This window comes from Panthera pardus, unplaced genomic scaffold (genome assembly GCF_024362965.1).
Source record: "Panthera pardus isolate Hobbes unplaced genomic scaffold, ASM2436296v1 HiC_scaffold_17, whole genome shotgun sequence".
In the NCBI taxonomy this organism is placed as follows: domain Eukaryota; kingdom Metazoa; phylum Chordata; class Mammalia; order Carnivora; family Felidae; genus Panthera; species Panthera pardus.
This window is the reverse complement of record NW_026526732.1, coordinates 41,399,219-41,412,366: the sequence shown is the minus strand read 5'-3', so window position 1 is coordinate 41,412,366 and position 13,148 is coordinate 41,399,219. Positions and strand designations below refer to the sequence as shown.

The window sequence follows — 13,148 nt, the reverse complement described above, 5'->3', positions numbered from 1 at the left end:
CCACAGCACAAAGTCTCTGTTTCAAAGCTCTTTATAATCTGGTCCCAGCTTTGCGCAGTGGCAGTATCGTAGCCAATGACGTTTATCCGAGGTGCAATTATTGCTATAATCTGGCCCTAGTCTACCTGTTTATAATATTTTTTCAACTTTCATTCATTCATTGATTCATATATTTATCCAGTAAATATGTGTTGAGTGCCTACTCTGTGTCAGACATGTAGTCATTTATTTTCCTAAACCAGTTCACATGGGTTCTGTGAATAGAAAACATCCTCATGAATGTACATACTTTTTTTTTTTTTTTAAATTTTTTTTTCAACGTTTATTTTATTTTTTTTTGGGACAGAGAGAGACAGAGCATGAACGGGGGAGGGACAGAGAGAGAGGGAGACACAGAATCGGAAACAGGCTCCAGGCTCTGAGCCATCAGCCCAGAGCCTGACGCGGGGCTCGAACCCACGGACCGTGAGATCGTGACCTGGCTGAAGTCGGACGCTTAACCGACTGCGCCACCCAGGCGCCCCTGTACATACTTTCTAATGTCACAATGATTCATTTCTTTGAAGCTTGTTTTCACCATCGTAATGCTTGAGAGGTTACGTACATTTTGAGAACAGCTTTTTCAAACTAGGTCTTGCAGTTGAGGTGGTTAATTTGCTTTTAGGAATCAGCTGATGTTCACTTGACACATTTCACTTGCAGCTTTTTGTGCATTTTAGAGTGATGATTTGTTTTTAAAAACAAAACAAAAATAGAAGAATGCTTATTGAAGCAGCTGTAACTAGATTTAGTAGCTCATTGAAATTGTGAAATAGCTCAAATGCAAGCATGATCTGAGCATTACCTCACGTATTATAGTTGTCTAGTTGCCTATTTGTTCCCAAACAACATCCTCAGTCCTGCAGACTAAGGTGCGAAGGTGTGTATTGTAGAACACACCTTGTTTGGACTTTTTCTTCCAGACTACATTTTCTTCTTTTTCTATAGCCCTAAGTAATATAGAGACATTTACTTAATACAACTAATATGACATTATTTTTATATTTTATTCTTTCAGAATAGTTACTAGACCACGTCCAGGTCTAGGGTGAGGTATGTGAGGCTGAGTCGCACAAATACAGGGTCAAATCTTTATCTAAATTCTTGATGTTTTTTTCATCATAGAGTTTTTGAACTAATTTTGATTTTTTTAAAATCGCACTAAAATATTACATTCTGTCTTGAAGTGACTGCTCTTGTTCCATGTCCTGCCTGGTAGCCTCATCTCTGAAGTGGGAGTGTGGTCATGTAATTTTCAAACTACATCTTTGGAGGGAGAGGAGAGGAGGGGGAGGAGAGAGTGGGTAGAACCTGAAGGTGCTTTCACCTGAGGAGTGTTGCTTGTATCTGTCTTACACATTGTCCATCTGCTAAAGAATTCGTTTGGGAAAAAAATATATTAAAAAATAATTGGAAAATCACTGGACTAGATAGATGATTCACAATTCTGGTTGTGCGTGTAATTCTAATAGGATGGATTTTTGCTGACCTACCCACACCTTAATCTGCTCCTCTCATAAGGCATGCAACAAACACCCTTGGGTGAGACCACTTCCTTCTTGCCTTGGGTATCTCTTAGCTGTCATATATATCACCGTGTTTTCTCTAGATTTAATTGTAGTTCCAAGAGAGATAGTAGAAAGAATTAGATCTTGTAGAGGTCTAATTAGACCTTGCAGAATCTAACAGATTCTGCATCTTATATTGAAGTTCAGCAAGGACATAGTAGAATACCCAGTTATATTATTTTGATTTTATTTTAAGTTTCTGTTAATGTATTTAACACATATGATAATTATGATATAACATATAACTTCAATTAATCTATTAGTATAATGATAGTTATAATTTATAAAAATAAATATTCATAAATAGGAGATGTGTGCTTAAAGGATTTTTTTTGTTGTTGTTAGGGGCATGCCACTATTCTTGAAACAGAAATTACTGCTTTTTTGTTAGTAAAAATTTTGATAGTTGATAACTTAGGATAAGTAGACTCTCTCAGCCTCTTAATCTTTAGCATATCCCTCGTACATCTGAATTTTGATGTGTGTGAATAATCAAAAATATGTACGGAATATTATTTTCAAAGTCCATTCCATAAGTATATTTGTATGTAACATAGCCTCAAAGAGGTGGAGAGGAAAATATAAGTATGTCACTGTATTCTTTCTCTTTTTGTTTCTTGGTTCTATTACAAAGGGTAGAAATAGTAGAATTTCATAAAATGAAAATGCTAATATGGAAAAGGTATAAAATAGGGTTTTTTTAAAACATGCATTTTAAAGATACAAAGAACAATGTTTAGTTTTATCAAACTGACTTTAAATTGGGTTCCTGTTTGCAGTTTCTACTAGATCTTTGTCAAGAGGTATAGGAAGATGCTTGAAAAAATTAGGACCACAAAAGTATGTTTTCTTAATCTTGTTTTTTAGGGGTAATATTTACATTGTATTATATAAATGTTGAAGCTTATAAAATTGAATTTTATTGCTACTTCCTCCATGATCATGTTTTCATGTATTTTTCTCTTCCTCTTCTCAGTTCTTTATATTTGGCTTGAACAGTTGGGCTCAATTGAAGGGAAACAGTCTCAGATGCAGAGTGAGAGGAACAGTGAAAACCATATGGGAAGCTGGGTATAGGAACAAGGTTAAAAGATGCCTGTTTCGGATTTTCAAATTCTTTCACAGTGATAAAAGTATGCATTCAGGAAGCTCTGAGTCTGAAAAGTACCTCATGCACCTTGACATTCAACATATTTATTTCATTCCTCCTACCATGTGCAAAATGTTGTGCAAGAGGAATGAGTCACAGTCCATGTCCTCAAAAGGCTTTAAAAAACATTCTGAGGTGGAGATGGGAAGGCACTAATCCGAAATATATAAGTTTAGTAAGAAATACACCAGAGTGTTTTGTAGCAAAGGGGAGGGAACATAGAAGTCTGGAAAAGGGGCGCCTAAGTTGACCCTGAATGGTTGAATATATGCTAGCCACGGGATGGGGAGGGGATTGAGGGCAAAAAACCTCGGTCATGGTGACAATATAAACAAGGCACAGGGGTGCCATTGGCTGGGTATGACTTCAGAGCTTTAGGATTCATGCAGGTTGGACCTGGGTGAAAATGAGGGAGAGTTATATTGGGGCCAACTTGATCCTGTAGATGATGGAAAGGCTATGAAGGATTAATTCTAGAATGACCATGAGCACATTTACTTTGACATAATTCTATCTGACATCTGTAAAGAACAGAGTTTCAGGAAGCAAGAATGCGAAGAGTCATTTAGGATGTTGTTGCTGTAGTCGAGGAAGAATGAATGGTAGGCTGGCTGAGGGCAGTGGGAGTATGGTAGAGGGAATTTGCAAAGTGCCCTTCTGCTATCAGTGGCCAGTGTGAATACTGATGGTTCATGTCCCAATTATTTTTGACCCATCTTGTGTCAGGTGCTCAACCTTGAGATACAGGCCCCTTTCTGTGAACAAGAATGTACATTGTTTATCTTTGTTTCTAGGAGCAAGATGGTTGAATTCTTTCCACTGGTCTCCATTAGGTAGTGGGAATATTGGTCCAATGCCTCAGGGCACTTAAGAAATGTAAAAAATATTTCTACAGTCATACTGGAAAAGTGTCCTATGTTTTACAATTTCCCAAAGGTGTGGTCATGCCAAGTATTTGCTTGCAGTCATGTTTCTATGCCTACAAGCATTTGTTGTAATGGCCTGTCATTTTTAGATGATGACTTTCTCAACTTGACATTAATCCCTAATAGCACTGATGCAGTAATTGTAGCTGGCAATCCCAGGTACTAACACCTGTTATTTGAAATGAAGCCATTTTGACTTTTAACAGAAAAATTTATTGTAGAATTAGAGGTTCTGCTTTTCACAAGAAGTCAGGCAAGTCATGGCGTTTACCAGTTGTAACTCTATTTTAAAAAAATAAAGCACAGACAAAATCTTTAAATTTATTAGTCTAACTGAATTTATACTTTTTCTGGTTCTTAATAGCTTTTTTTTTTTTATTAATTTACAGGAAAGAAAGTTTATCAGTTTCTTCCTAAACCTCTTAGAAATAACAGCATATCTTAATCTGAGACTTGTAAGTATCCTTTTCTTCTTTATTTAGAAAATTAGATATTGATTTTGTGGAAGAAATGGCTCCTTCAGGAAAACACTTGACAGGATATAGCTATGCAATCTGAGTTGGCATGCAAAATTTGAATGAAAGTAAAGCACGCAAATAATCACCTCTTAAAAATGAAACAAAGAAACCAAATCTCAATCAGAATATCTTCATCAAGTCTATCTACAGCAAGTGAATGTTTGATTTATTTTTTGGCAATTTCTCTTTTTTTATGTCATTTTTGTTACTTTTTCCCCTTTGTGAAAATACCTGTGTATCCACATATTTTAGAAAGTCTGTAACATCAATGGGAAGGAAGAGGAAAAGTGTAGGGTGTGAACACAGGAAAGAGAATTTGTATTCTGTTAAAATTTACATGGCTTTGGATGACTTCATATTTTCTATTTACATTTTCAGTGAATTTTTTTGTAAAATCAAAGCTAGGTATCAAAATTACTAAGGTTCATTCAGTTTCTGAAATGCCAGATTCAAGACTGGCCAACTCAGGAACAGGGAATCTGGGAGACCCTTTCTGTTTCAGTTTACCAAGAGGTAAAGACAAACACATCTTTTCACAAGCAAATATTTTCTTAGATAAATTGATAAGACTCAATGGAAAAAAAAAAAAAAAAAGCTTTGTCCTAAAAATGTATCTGTAGTAACAGCATTTAATATTTTATTCCTTGAAAGATATTTGAAGTCTCATGTAATCCTATTCTAGCATTAAGGCAAGTAGTTGGCACACTGAGTCAAGGAGTACAGAGTCTAGGGCCCCTGGAGTAAAGACAGATTAATGAAGCAGTCAGGTAACTAAGGTTTAGAGCTAGGTGAGTTCTTTACTAGGTGGGTAAGACCTTAGCATACTTCTGGACTTCTCACCTGTAAATATTTGTGTTTGAAGGTTGTTGACTAGAAATGATGACTACCTTAGATCATTTTATGATTCTAGGACATCTCTAAAACGTTGTTGCTTAGTAGTTAATAGTCATTTTATCTTGTGTAATCTATGATTATTATAATGGCATTAACATTCGTGTAGTAGCTAATAAAACCAACCAATAGGAACTGAGACATATTTCTAACTTGCTTCACCATATAAGATCTCAGCAAATTGTTTAATTAAAATGTGTACTGAGATCTTAATTACACATTCTGTTGCAATATAAGTTGTTTCCTAGTTCCAGGACATTAATTTTCTGTTCCAATGCACCCATATTATGAATCTTATGTGTTGGAGCAAGCTACCTGAATTCTCTAGTGCTTCAATTTGTAAGTAATATGAAGTTAAAATGCTTATGTTATAGGCTTGTTATGGGGATTAGATGAAATGATGATGAAACAATGCAATATAAATAGTAATAATAATAATAATACTGAGATAAACATATACTGCAATCATAATTTCCTATCTTTACTATATTCTTTCATAGACTTTGAGGTTTTACCCACATAATGATTTCATTTGTCAGTGTGTAAAAAAGCTCTTTGTAAAATCACTGAAAGAATAGTGAGAATGGAGATTGTTGGCTACATTCCCAGATATTTTTAACAAGCATCCTAGATAATTCACATGAAAATGATCTACAGGCTACCCTTTGAGAAACACTAATTTTCCTTTAAAAATGAGCCACAAACTAGCTAATTATCAAATCACATGTGAGGTTTATAAAAGGTAAAAAAAAAGTATATAAAAATATAAACATATTGGGCTCCATCTTGGAGATCCTGATTTGGTAGATCTGGAGCAAGGCTTTGTAACTTGTGTTTTAAACAAGTTGCCATACTGATTTGGGTATTTGCAAACCACTGCTTTACAGCCCCACCACATCTGTAACTTTTTATTGATAAAGCTTATGGCTGTGCCTCCCATATGTGGATGAGGGGATATCATAATGGGTTAATGCTTCAACTGGTCTAGTTCAAGTTTCAGGAGGGAAGAGATGAGCTTGGATGTCTGCATTTGCATAAATTAATCAGATTGACAGTCTTCTCTACCTTGGTTATGTAGCTACTTTAAATAAATCCAGGAGCCAATCCCATAAACTGCACAATCCCTAAATGAAAAAGGGCTGTTGGAGACCATCTAGTTTAAATATTTGATTTCACAGAGGTGAAAAATGAGGCTCAGAAGTCTGCCTAAGGCCACAGGGCAAGATTAGAACCAACACTTGGATTTCTGCCCCTAGCTCAGTTCCATTTCCATTACAATTAGTTGACTTTGAGTCTGCCATTTCAAACCTGTGAAACCAGCTACTCTAGTGTTGGCTTTAGGCTTCCCAGCAGGTATAGAAAGTGCCATATGAGTCAGCTTTCCTACTTTTCAGCTCTCTGAAAGTGACAGCTTCTTCCTTTCCATCTCTAGTTCTCTATCTTGAATACAAAGAGGCAGGAAGGCCACTGCGGGACTGAAGGTACTCCCCAGGAGAGGCAGCCTGTTCAGCAGTGGCCCCATCTTCCCAGCTGCCTTCCTGATTCTTTATCTTAGCCAGAGCCATCTGCTTTTTCTTACACTCTCTATCTCTAGATGGCAGAGCCATCACTGTTTTTGCCTGTCTTCTTACTCTTGCATCACCTTTTTCTTGGCATAACTTATCTCATATTAGTTGCCCTTGTTTGGACACTGTTTAGCTTTGGAGTACCATTAAGTTCAACAAATATTAAGTACTACTGTGTTCCAAGAACAGCCTTGGGTACCAGAGATGTAAAATGAATCTAGAATTGTCCTACTTTCAGAAGAGCTTACAATATCATGGGGAAGGAGATGACTGTAAAAAATCTGCAGGAGTGCTTGAGAGTGTTATGGGAACCACGGTTACCACTTCAGGAAAGTCAAAGAAATCTTGGAAAAGGAAGTGACATTGGTCTGTTTTGAGTGAAAAAATCATAACCCACAGTACAAATGTGCAACATTTTGCAAGCACATGAAGAGAATGTTTCTAAGGCTTAATGAAGAGAGCTAATGCAATCAGAAATTAATAAAGGTAGGTGTCAGCATGATGGAAAGAAAGGCATACTACAATCTGTAGCAGGAAACCTGGGTTTTCTTTTCACACTACCAATCACAACTTATGTGACCTTCGCCAATTCAGTGAGCCCCATTGACTTCGCCAAGCGCCACTTGACTGCTCACTCAATTCATTCAAATAATGAAATTTAAGTTTAGGCTGTCCTATACTCTTGGGATACTTTCAGGTAGAGGAAAAGTGCCTCCCAAAGGTCCATCTGAGGCAAGGCTTCAGTTTTGAGTAGGTATTGATCCAGTGAAGAGAAGCTTTCGAAGAAGGGTGCTCCAGCCAGGAGGAACTGCATTCATCCATCAGCCTGAGTCTTGAGGTGAAGGGAGTGTATTTCTGAGTTCTACGAGTCCTGAGTGAGGAGCAGTTTCCTTCAGCTGCTGGACCACAGGGACAGGAGCAGCGAGAGGTGAGGCTGGGATGTAAACAGAGTGTAGATCATTGCAGGGTGTTGTTAGTCATGCTAAGAAACCAGGTGACTTTGTCCTGGCTTAAGGAGAGTAGTTGAAGAGCTAAGATAGTAAGGTTTGTGTGGCTGGCATGAAGAGTGGAAAAGGAAACAAAACTGAGGCAGGATGATTTGTGAAGGGGATAATCCAATCTGGTGATGTTGATGACCTTAACTAGGTTAGTGAAAGAGAGTGAGCAAAGCAGTTAGTCCATAAATTGAGGAACTATTTAGAGAATGGAGTTTATATGACTTGATGGTCATGAGGTGAGGGAAAGGATGCCTGCTGGGCTCTGATTTGTGCAACTGGGTGGATTTTAGTGCTGCTCACTGAGAAAGAAACCCAGGAGGAGGAACAGGTTTCAAAGGAATTCAAGGATCTCTAACATGAGGGGATGAAATCATCTGTCCTGGGGCTCTTCATACTAACTGGCCTTCCACATGCTGAGAATATCATATGCGTTGTCACACTTAGTCTTCTCAGCTGTGGGAGGTAGTATTATGTACTCAAAAGATGTGAAAGCTGAGGCTCAGAGAGCTTAATGCTTTGTATAAGGACCCTTAGCTAATAAGTAGTGGAGCCAAAAGTTCAGACCAGAGTTAAACCAGGTGTATTTCATTCTAAAGCAGGCATACCTTCTATTGTATCACTCTGCTTTCCCTTTGAGTCTGACACATGTAATTCTGTGAAAATAGGTCACTTGTAGAACACAAATAACTTTAGACTTTATAGATTGTTAAATTGAAGGCATAAACTCTACCTTCTGACTGATCATTATCTCTCACCTGGGATACTGCAATTGTCTCCAAACTCATCTCTTGGATCCACTCTTCTTTTCCAGTCTGTTCTGTTTGCTGCCACCAAAGTGATCTTTTTAAAGTTCAATTTTGATCATCATGCTATTGCTTCAAAAACTTTCATGACTTTCCATTGCTGTTAGGATAGACCAAATTCTTAACATGCCCCAATGATATAGCCCCTGTTAACCGACCCACTTAATCTTGTGCCCATTTCCCACCTTCTTCTCTGTGTTTAGGCCACACTGGCCATCCCTCAGTGTCTGAAATGTGCTATGCTTTTCTCTTATGCATGAAATACTCTTCTTCCACCTCTATACCAAACAGCTAGCTCCTTTTTCTCATAGCTCATATTGTCAATGAATCAGGTTCTGGTACACTCACAAAACAAACTAGTTTTTCATCTAAGATCACATTTTGTATTTATGCATGGATTTGTGTTGATTATTCTTTTTATCACCCATTATTAGATTCCAAGAAAGTAGTTCTAGAACTGATTTGTCAGGCATATAATTGGAACTCAGCAGATATTTTCCAAGCAAATTAATAAATTTATAAAGGAGTGAATGTGATTCTGGGTTAATTAATTTATATTTGATTATTTATTTGGTATATTATCATTTAAAATTGAAAAGAAAAAACATTTTCTTTATTCCTGTAAAATAAACCAAGTTTCAGTTATATACAATATTGGTTTTAAATATCTCGATGATATAGTATTTCCCCTGGTATTATATTATAATTGTTTTTCTCCTTCTGAAGTCAAATTTTCTTTTGCACAATAAATGAAACTAATTCCAACAGCATAGTGGTAATTACTGAATTGACATTTTTTTGGATTAAACCAATTAAACCAAAGCAATTAAAACTTGGAAATGGCAACTATAAAAGAACAATATGTCATCATTTCGTGTACCAATGAAGAATGGAAATGTGTTATAATTAGTTTGTAAATGTCACATCTTATTGCACTTGCTAATTAAATGAGATTTTCCATCCCAGACTTGCTGAAAATAATTTCGAATTTTCAGGAGTGATATTTTATTTTTTTCACTCGAGAATGGTTCTTTGCCATTTGACTATCATAGTCTAACAACTGAGGTTTAGATAAGGCCAAGTGAAGAAAGCCATTACTGTGTGAGCCCATAGCTCTCAAGTGGCAGGGTGTTTTCAGTCCTCAAAACAGGCTACCAGGACCCTGGACTGAACAAATGATTGGGCTGTGGAATGGAATCTAGCATGAGAGATTTTTGCAATCTATTCTACAGATACATTGGTGAGACCCCCTGGAATTATCTATGAACATTGACCATCGTGATTGTCTAGCTTTCAGTCTCACAAAGCCAACTGAAAGGATTGGATTACATGAGTGCTCAACGAAATTCTTTAGTTTGAATAACCTGTAATTCTAAATGCACAAAGGGAGGAAGTAAAGTAGGTGGAAGAAGTCTTACATATTAGAGATTAAAGTTCTTGTTGTTACAAGAGACAGGTTCTTGGCCACTAGAGCAAGGATTTATGATGCAGTCCAGTGCTTATCAACATGGGGATCCTGGTCTGCTAGGATTCTACAGAATTATTAGAGGGGTCTATGAGCCGTATGTATGTATCTGTGTTCAAATAAATACTGTCACATACCATATACATTACCATTTTCCAAATGTATATAGAGTATTCTTACAAAAATGAGAATTAATTGCTTTGCAATATGTATTTCATAGTATCTTTTCATCTGTTCTATATTTTCTCAATCAACAGATATCTAAAAAATGTAGATTCTTCAACTTTGAAGCATCATCTTACATTAAACCTCAATAAACTAGTTGTATCTCCTATACTACATGATATACAAACTTTTATTTTTCCCCACAACTAGATTTTTGAGAATCTTCAGATTCCTAAGTGCTGCGTGTCAGTTTTTCTTGTTGGATGCTCTGGTTTCTCTGCTCACCACTTCCTTCTGTTTCCTAAAACTTTTTGATGCTGCTGCAGCTCTCTCTAGTCAAAATCACACTAGGATTGTCCTCAGGGTCCTCTGTCTGTTGCCCAAAGCAGAGATATTGCTAAGATGGTTGTGGTACATGGTAAACTTTACCAAAGACTGGAGGATGATATGAGAGAATTATAGTGCAGAAATGGGTCATCTAGCATTAGATATTCAACATCATTTCTACTAGAGTCCATTAATTGTGCCTATTTGTGGGTGTCCCTACTGGTTGGCTCTCTCCTTACTGTCCAGCCTTGTTTGAGGTGTCTACCCTCCTTCCATAGGCAAGATTGCTTCAGTCCTGTCCTGCCTGGACTCTAGGCTAGAATCCCTCTCCCTACACATAAGGAAATCAGCACATGTTATGATTTTATATCCTGGAAGTTATTATGCAATTCAGACCTCAATAAATATAATTTTAAAATTACAACAGTAACTAACTTATTGTTGAATTTCATCAGTTCAAGGTAGGATTATTATTTAACAAGCCTTCTCTACCCTAACAATGTGCTCCAGGGCTTTTCAATCAAAGGGGAGAATGATTTTTTTCAGAGCCTTGGAAGAATATAGATTGACTTCTAAAGCACAGCACAGGTCAAGATATGGACATGCCTTTCCCTAATAGACTTTACAATCAGAAACCTCACCCTAAGCACATGAAGGCCTGACCTTCATAGAATGGGATAGCAAAAGGTTTACATTCTTCTCCCACACACACCTGAAGTCTCAGCCTTTTCATATTGCAAATTATATTCACCATGTCCAATGATGATCTGATGTTAAAAAAATTGTTTTATCCTTGAAACAATTAGAATCCATCATTATTGTGGGATAAATATTGGCCTAGAAGTCTAGTGACATGCTGTTTAGACTTGATTCTGAAATTAATGAGGTCTTCTTCATACCAACAATCTGCTCTCCTTTTCCTCATCTTTGTTCTTTTTTAATTTTTTAATTTTTTAATTTTTGAGTAATCTCTACACGAACTTGGGGCTCAAACTCACAACCCCGAGATCAAGGGTCACATGCTTTTCCTACTGAGCCAGCCAGGTGCCCCCTTTTCCTCATCTTTGAAATCAGGATTGTTTTTTTGTTAGTTTGTTTAATTTTTGTTTATTTATTTGCTGATGACTAAAGTTCCTTCCACCTCCAAAATTCTTAGGTCTCTCCAAGTTACTTATGGATTGTCAATTGTTTTTTTTCTCTTGACTGTCTTTAGTAGCATTGATTAATTTGACTTTGCATCAATTCTATGAAATTGTACGATAGGAAAAAAATGAGTCAGAGGTGCTGTGGTGAAGGTCAGATAGACATTTGAGTGTCTTGTGAAAAATGTTACATCTCAATTTTAAAAATTAGCCTATTGAAATATTTCTATATATCCTTAAATGCAGAAAGCGCACTTATTAATTTTCACCCAGCTTCTGAACCTCACAGGTCATTAAAAATGTGTTATGAAAAATTAGTCACTTGTCCACAGTTATAGATGGTGATACAATTAGGAGCTGAATCATATATTTCCATCACTACCTTCAATTTTAAAAATGAGGGTTACCATTAAAATAAATTAAAGGGAGAGATTGTGTCAGAGTGCAGATAATATTTTAGAAATGCAGTTTTAAAAAGACCAAAAATTCTACTTATAGTTATAATTATTGTTATGTATATGAGAATGTCTCAATGTATGTTCCCTATATAAATCTTGAGGCAAGTTACAGAAAGGATTAAAAGAAAAGGAGATTCTTAGACTCGAAAGAACTTACCTCATGCATTAACGTAGCAGTAAAATGGCCACTCAACTTGACCTTAATTGAATAAATGACTATGGAAAAGAAATACTCAATGAAAATACTTTGTTATGACTGGGCTAGTTTAATTGAAAAATACATCAAAGAAACGTGGTATTTCAGACCACAGAAAGCCTTCTGAACTAGAATTTACTGGGAAACAAGTTTTGAATTTTAATCTTGGCAATTAATAACATTTTAAAATACAAAGACTATTTAAGTTAACATAAATTAGGCAGCTCTGCTTTCCCTCCAGGGTTCATAGAGGATTTGCTGGTAGGTATAAAAAGATCTGATGAACATTTGTATTGTCTTTATTATTTCCAAACCTGTAATAGAGGCTTCTGAAAATGCTAGAATGTTCCTCTCTCCACACAATGTGATGTATGATTATTGTCACTGTCCTGCAGTCCCCAACATGCAAGGCTTCAACGTTTACAGGAACCTCAGTACTCCAGGGAGGAGTATGTAGCTTGGAACTTAAGAGTCATCTCTTCTGAGGCTGAAAGACCCAGGAGCAGTCTCCGGGTGACACAAGAGTGACATGAACAAGGACATTCTTCATTCAAATGAAACAAAAGCTATCATATACATACTGATTAGTTTTTCTCTAAGCTTACACTTTTTAGTGCAAGTAAAATATATTTTTAGTAAAGTTTATCTAGCTCAAAAAATTCCAAGTTTTGAGTTTATTGCAACAAATGTATCTAGTCCATACGTCTTAAAAGTGAAACAAATTGGCTTATAAATGCTTATAAGTGAATTAGAATATGCTTTAATCACTACTTTCCTCTTTAGTTCCTGGCTATTTTTTGCTGAGTGATTGGGAAGTTTAGATGGGTTTAAGCAGATTTGTGTATAGATAGGAGCAGTGAAAGAGGTGACAGCTAAAAGCTACGTAATTGCCAGAAAGAAAACTCTAAAAATCTGGTTTCTCTTGCCTACACTGAAA

General features: G+C 36.4%; 1 protein-coding gene across 5 annotated transcripts in view; it reads left to right on the top strand.

The window, feature by feature from the left end:
* PKIB (cAMP-dependent protein kinase inhibitor beta) overlaps positions 1–13,148 on the top strand; it is a 103,350-nt gene that overhangs the window by 56,503 nt on the left and 33,699 nt on the right. For 4 of the 5 annotated variants that reach the window (XM_019418231.2, XM_019418236.2, XM_019418234.2 and 1 more), the window contains one exon: positions 4,073–4,138. The exons of the other annotated variant lie outside the window; for it this stretch is intronic. The gene's annotated coding sequence lies outside the window, so the exon portion shown is untranslated. The remainder of the gene's footprint in view (positions 1–4,072; positions 4,139–13,148) is intronic. 5 annotated transcript variants of the gene reach the window in all.